Here is a 6,124-nt window from a genome sequence, read left to right on the forward strand (position 1 = left end):
CTTGTTCGTTTTCAAAGAAATGCGTCCGTTCGATTGGATAAGAACATCTCTTCACAGCAGACACGTTCCTTAGACTCGACTCCTCAACATCTATAAATAAAGAGTTGATTTCAGAGTTGATATAAAATATTGAAGAGAAGATTTAGTACCAAATTAATGCAGAAATTCTGAGTCAAGCAATTCAGAGTTAGAAGTTCGATTTTGTTAAAAAGCAATATGATGTACACACATTGTTTATCAAATAATTACAAACACAGTAGCATTTAGATTTAGATTAAGATTTGTTTATATTAGTTTACATTTTGGTAGTAGAAGTACCCGTCTCTATTTCGAAGATTCAGCGAGAAGATTAAGTAGAGGATTTGACCCAGGAGCCTGACAAACTCTAATCGAGGTTCGAGGAAAGGATTGACAACCCTTTTACTTGAAAGTCGACGAAAGCTTCCATGCTTCTTGTTCTCTGTAAACTTGTATCAAATTCATTCTTCATCTAATAAAGTTCATATAATTCAATATATTTTTATGTAGCACTTCTGATAAAGATTGGAAGTGAGTTCTGGTGTTTTCATTAAAACATAGTTAAATTCAAAATCATTACAAGGAAACTTTGTTGAACACTTAGGCAAATTAATTCTTTCATAAGTATTAATTTGGTTAAGGTAGCAATCTAACCCGACCGTAGGAGGATTGTTTGCGATTCAAATCCCTTTAATTGAAGGAGTTTACATTATTACATTTTTATAATTTATACAAAGTTTAAAGTTGTTTTCTTTGCTTAATGCAAACGAATACATTTATTCTCTTTTTCTAAGCACTAAACATTTCTGTTTCGTAAATTCATATTCAAAACAGAATTGATTTCTAACACTCTACATATTCTAATCTAATTCTTATTCTATCAATTTCAAAACCAATTCCCAATAACGATTATCTATTTATATAAACCTTAAAGTCGTATTTAATCTACACTTAAATAAGTTTTTATTGAAAAACGTTCCTTATGGGATCGATATCTTTTTATTACTACAAGCGAAACCGTGCACTTGCGGAAATCACTCAACAAGAGGCTGAGTACTCGGTTATAGTACTCAGTGGTAGAGAAAGGCTGAGTACTCGGTTATAGTACTCAGTGGTAGAGATAGGATTGAGTAGAGGAATAGAGGAAGGTACTCTTGCATACTCAGTTGCTATTGTAAACGGTTTGTGCTCTACCTTTAAAGAGCTCAGTAGAGGATTCAAAAAGCTCGAAAGGATTTCTGGGGACTGGACGTAGGCAAAGAGGCTGAACCAGGATAAGTCTACTGAGTAACTTCTAACCTTTTATCTTGTTATACATATATTGCTTGCTAAATATTACTCAGTGAAACAATAACTTGTATACGCTGAGCTGAGTAATCTGAGTGCTGAGTTGAAAATAGAGCCAAGTGTTGCTTCCCAACTCACAATTGAAATAGCTCTAGTCAGCAGTTGACTAAAGCTGTCTCAAACCCTACTCAGCGGTGCTGACCTAGAGACTGAGTAAAAGTCTTAAACTTAAAATAAGTCAGCCTTAATATAATTTTTTTTAATAGTTCCTAACCCCCCTGGAACTAATACTTTCACGTTACACGGGACCAACAACTATCACTATTGATTATTACTAGAGAGCTTGTTGTAACAACGTTTAGGTGATCCATGAATCTAATCAACCAAACGGCCTCTTAGGTTGTGGATGAGTAAGACACGTACTCAGCTTCCATGGTGGATAATGCACACCTATCTATTTCTTGCTACTCTAGGAATTGCCCCCATTTCTGAGTAAAAAGATGTAACCAGAAGTGGATTTTCTTTTATCCAAGTCTTCTGCCTAGTCTGTATTTGTGTATCCTTTGAGTAGAAGATTCTTCCCTTGGTAACATAGAGAATAGTATGTTGTTCCTTTGAGATACCTTAGTATTCTCTTTACAGTAGACCAATGAGCTTGACCTGGGTTGAATTGATCTGCTTACCATCCCAATAGCATGGAAAATATCAGGCCTAGTGCATAACATTGCATACATAAGGCTACCAACCGCATTCACGTAAGGAACGTTTTCCATTTTCTGGATTTCTTTTTGTGTTTTGGGGCCACATCTTTGAGCTCAAAACATGATCTTTGCTCGTTGGGCTATCTATGAGTTTACAATTTTGCATATTGAATCGCTCAAGAACTTCGTTGATGTAAGTCTCTTGAGATAAGGTCAACAGTTTCTTTGAGCGATCCCTTATGATATGGACCCTAAGGATATATGCATCTTCTCTCATATCTTTCATCTCAAAACTTGAACTTAACCAAGATTTGGCTTGATTTACAAAAGTCATATCATTACCTGCAATTAGGATATCATCAACATATAATGATAGAATGATAAACTTATTTCTAGAGCGTTTGGTATAGACACAATGGTCTTCTTCAATTTGATTGAAGCCATTCAATGTTATCTTATCATGAAAATGAATGTACCATTGTCCTGAAGACTATTTAAGGCCATAAATCGATTTGATTAATTTGCAAACCTTTTATTCGCAGCCTTCTCGACCGAAACCTACAGGTTGTTACATGTAAATTTCTTCTTCGAATTCTCCATTGAGAAATGCTGTCTTGACATCCATTTGATGTAGCTCCAGGTCCAACTCTGCCACTATTGCGAGTATGAGCCTTATGGAAGTAAATCTTACAATAGGAGATAATGTCTCCTCAAAGTCTATTCCTTCTTGTTGTGTGTAGCCCTTGGCGACTAAGCGAGCTTTGTATCTTTTGATACTGCCATCAACCTTTCGCTTAATCTTGAGAACCCATTTGTTCCTAATTGCCTTTCTACTCTTGGGTAAATCAACCAATTCCCAAACATGGTTGACTCATATGGAAGCCATTTCCTCTTTCATTGCTTTAATCCATTTGTCCTTTTCGGGACATGAGAGAGATTTTTGAATATTCTTCGATTCCGCATCATCACAAGGAGTTACTAAAAGAGTTGAGCCTTCGGCACCAAATCGTCGGTGACTAACATTTTGTTTTTTAGTGCGACGTGGTTCCGAATCCTTGTAGACGAATTTCATATATTCATCATAATTCGGCATGCTCCCACTGGGACCAAGTTCCATACTTTCATAATAATGGGGAATAACATTCCCACTTTCATCCGGATCTAGAGTATTCGTAACGTTCTGAGGTACACTGACATGATCTTGTTCCTCGAATTCTTGAGCAATTTGAACATTATCAGGTTCCTCAGAAATTCTCCCACTCGAATCGAGAGGTCCGTTAGGCTCTAATTCCTCATAGAGGGTGCTATCTTGGTCGACATCGCCTGATTTCAGAAAATCATTTTCCAGAAAGATGACATCTCATGATTCAAATTCTGTAACTCTTCCATCTTTGTTTTATCCCACTAGAACATATCCTTTTGACAGTTCTGGGTATCTTATAAAGATACATTTCTTACCCCCGGGGCCTAGTTTCCCAAACTTACTCGAGGTGTCGTGGGCGAAAGCGATGCAACCCCAAGGTTTTAAATAGTTTAAAACGAGCTTGCAATCAGTCCCTAGTTCATATGGAGTGGAAGTGACGGATTTGAAGGACACTCGGTTTAGGATGTAGGCTGTCATGAGCAACGCATCTCCCCAAAATGAAATGCGTAAGTTGGCCTTATCCATCATCGACCTAACCATATCAAGAAGAGTTTTATTCCTCCTCTCGGCAACACCATTTTGTTGCGGAGTGTATCGAATTGTCAACTGATGTTCAATTCCTTTTTCATCACATAAAACATTGAATTCATCTGAAAGATATTCCCAACCTCGGTCAGTTCTCAAAGCTTTGACTTTTCTATCTAACTAAGTGTCGACTAAGTTCATGAACTTTTTAAAACAGCTTAATGCCTCGGATTTGTGAAACATGAGATAGACGTGAACATATCTAGTATAGTCATCAATAAAAGTGATGAAATAGTAGGCCCCGTACCTAGCCCTCACATTCATTGGACCACAAACATCTGAATGGACTAATTGTAAAGGGTAGTTGGCTCTAGTAGCCTTTCTGAACGGTTTTCTTGAAATTTTTCCTTTTAGGCAAGTCTCACATTCTGGTAATTCGATGTGGTTCAAACTACCTAAAAGGTATTCTTTAGCTAATTGATTCATACAATCTTGGCCTATGTGATTCAAACGAGCATGCCATAATAATGCATCTTTATCAAAAGAAGAATAAAAGACAGTATTAAAGGAAATGGATTTATTATAAGTACTTAACTCAACATCCATATCAATCAAACCATTCGTAAAATAACCAGATCCATAATAGGTATCTAGCAAACACAACTTCAAGCTATTATCGTTAAAAAATAAATTAAAACCCATATTCATCTATTGTGAAACAAAAATGAGATTTCGACGAATCTCAGGGGCATAAAGAACATCATGTAGGAAGAGAGTCCAACCTCCTCGTAGAACCAACCTAGAAGTATCAATCCCTCGAACTTCGACCTTCGAGTTGTTTCCTACATACAGCCACTTTGATCCCTATGGCAAGCGTCAGAAATCTACGAGGGCTTCATGATTCTTTGTCACATGGTCCATTGTACCTGAATCAATTATCCATAAAGGATCTAATTCAGTAAAAAAAAACATTAGAAGATACATAAACTTGACTAACAAGCGTTTTAGGAACATGTACCTTAGGGACTTTGCATTCAGATGCATAGTGCCCTCTTTGCTGATAATTGTAACATTTCACATGTGAGATGTTAACTTTGCGCTTGTTCTTTTTTATCTTCCATTTTTCTTTGGATTCCTTTATTTGCTCTTTGCCCTTGTCATAGAAACGCTTGCGCTTCTTTCCTTAAGTTTTGGGGACATTTCCACTAAGATGAGAACCCACATAAGCCTCAGAACTCGCTCTGATATAATTGAAGGCTTCAATGGAGAAGCCTAATGGATTTCTCTAACCTCTAAGGAACAAGTAATGAATCCGGATCTAATCAATAAGTAAATTAATAGATTTAGGCTTATCTCTTGTAGCGCAGATCCATTGAATAACATCGGAAGTAATTGACCTTGGCTCCGTAATCACTATTATTTTACGAACTAAGAACGAAATTCAAAGACAAATGAGAGAGGGACATGGAAGTAGATTTTTTGTTTTGTAAATTGTATAAATAGAGATTATAAACACATGTTTACTTTAATAAAGAATATCAATCTTTGTTCATTTTCTTTATTCTTTATTTTCACATAATCCAGTTATATTACTGATTTTTAGAAACAGTTTAATTCAACTATTCTAGTTTTATTAGCTGTTTTGTGTTGAATAATAAAATTAGTGGATTTTCTCTCTAAAATAACTACCGGTGGTAGCTCAACTTCAATAATAACCAAACCTTTTCTATTTATTCTTTGGAGTGATGAAAGAAGCTACAAAAATAAGAATTAAACAGACATTTAACATTTAATCTCTCATTTCATTATAGGCTACTAAGCTATATATAACGTATTAAAATATTGTCTATATCATTATTCATAATAATTTTATATTCTATCGTACAATAATTATTAATTACATATTTTTATTTAAATGAATTAATTCTTTTGGAAATATTTTCATGTTGTCCACAATATTTTTTTTAGTTAGGCACTCAGACAAAGACAATCATATATAATATACTATATGGTAATATGATAAATAGGGAATAAGTCAATCCATATTATTTGCCTGCTACCCCCTCAAACATTTGAAATTACTAATAAATAAAAAAATCAATTATCCATAACACTCATTTGACCTAAAACCTCAAAGTAAATTAGCAATTTAATTATCAAAATCATCAATTAAATTGTTAAAATAAGCAAAAATTATAATGAAGTCACCATCTTATTCTAAAATCTGAAACTATGATTATTTAACATAGGTTGTGTGTATTGATTTGTGTGGGCTCAAAATGAATTTGGGGAGGATGATCTGAATTCAATTGAATGATTTTTTATGAGAATTCAATTGATGATTTTTGCTTAGAATAAAGACTCAATTAATTTAAATGACGGATTGATTATTATGATAATGTAAGGGATAATGTACAAAAATACTCATAACGTTTACAGCTAGAAACAA

This window comes from Euphorbia lathyris, chromosome 9 (genome assembly GCF_963576675.1).
Source record: "Euphorbia lathyris chromosome 9, ddEupLath1.1, whole genome shotgun sequence".
Classification (NCBI taxonomy): Eukaryota; Viridiplantae; Streptophyta; class Magnoliopsida; order Malpighiales; family Euphorbiaceae; genus Euphorbia; species Euphorbia lathyris.